The sequence below is a fragment of the Bison bison genome, unplaced genomic scaffold, assembly GCF_000754665.1.
Source record: "Bison bison bison isolate TAMUID 2011002044 unplaced genomic scaffold, Bison_UMD1.0 scf7180017845859, whole genome shotgun sequence".
NCBI lineage: Eukaryota > Metazoa > Chordata > Mammalia > Artiodactyla > Bovidae > Bison > Bison bison.
In genome coordinates this window covers 114,976-115,877 of record NW_011476432.1, presented here as the reverse complement: position 1 = coordinate 115,877, position 902 = coordinate 114,976, and positions in this window count along the sequence as shown.

The following is a 902-nucleotide window of genomic DNA, read 5'->3' as shown; positions in this document are numbered from 1 at the left end:
TACCCACATCCCACCCACCATGTGGAGGCTGGGAGGCTCTGCCCCACCCAGGTTAGTCATGCACCGCTCAGGCCACTGCTCCACTGTAGACACCCTGGACCCCGGCTACAGGGGACGACAGGTCAGCAGGCCAGTTGGAGAGCTCCACGTGGGATCTCATAGGGTCTGTCCGTCCTCTGGCCTGCCTCTCCCTTCTGTGCCCCGCCGGCTGCACTCACCTCTCACCACCAGCTTATGCCCCAGAGAAAAGATGCGCCAGCTGCGGAGCCCCTGCCAACCACACCTACCCAAGCAGCCCAACCCCAAACTCCAAGTGTGGAGACATTAAAGAGGCCACGGGTTATGGGGAGGGGAGTCCCACCCGTCCAGGATGAGGCAGTGGCTGCCCAGAAAGGAGGACAGCGGCTCTCTGTCCTCAGGGGGCATCCCATGTGCTGGATGGTCAGCCCCAGGGGCGAGCCTGGAGGTCCAGAAGGAAGCCCCTGCAGCTATGGTTCTGGCCAATCAGCCTGAGGTAGAGAAGCGCCCCAGGACGGACACACCGCACAGCCTCACACTCAGCGCCAGGCTCAGGAAGAGGCCCAGCCACCGGCTGCGTCCTCGTCCACCACCCGGGTGTGAGGTCCCCCACAGGGCCCCGTCCACACCTCAGGCAGCAGACCAGGCCGGCGCCATCAGGGAGCCCTAGTAAGGGCCGCCACAGCAACCGGATCCCGGGTCTCAAAGTCCCAGCTGTCTGCGCCAGCAGAGAGACCGGATCGGAGGGCTCAGGTTCGGGTCCCAGATGCTCCCTGGGCCGGGGGCCTGCGGCGCGCAGGGATTAGCAAGACCCTCTCAGCCCTCAGGGCTTGGCTGGGTGCGGGTACGGCCCCGCGGCCCGGCCGGGGACCCGCACACTCCGG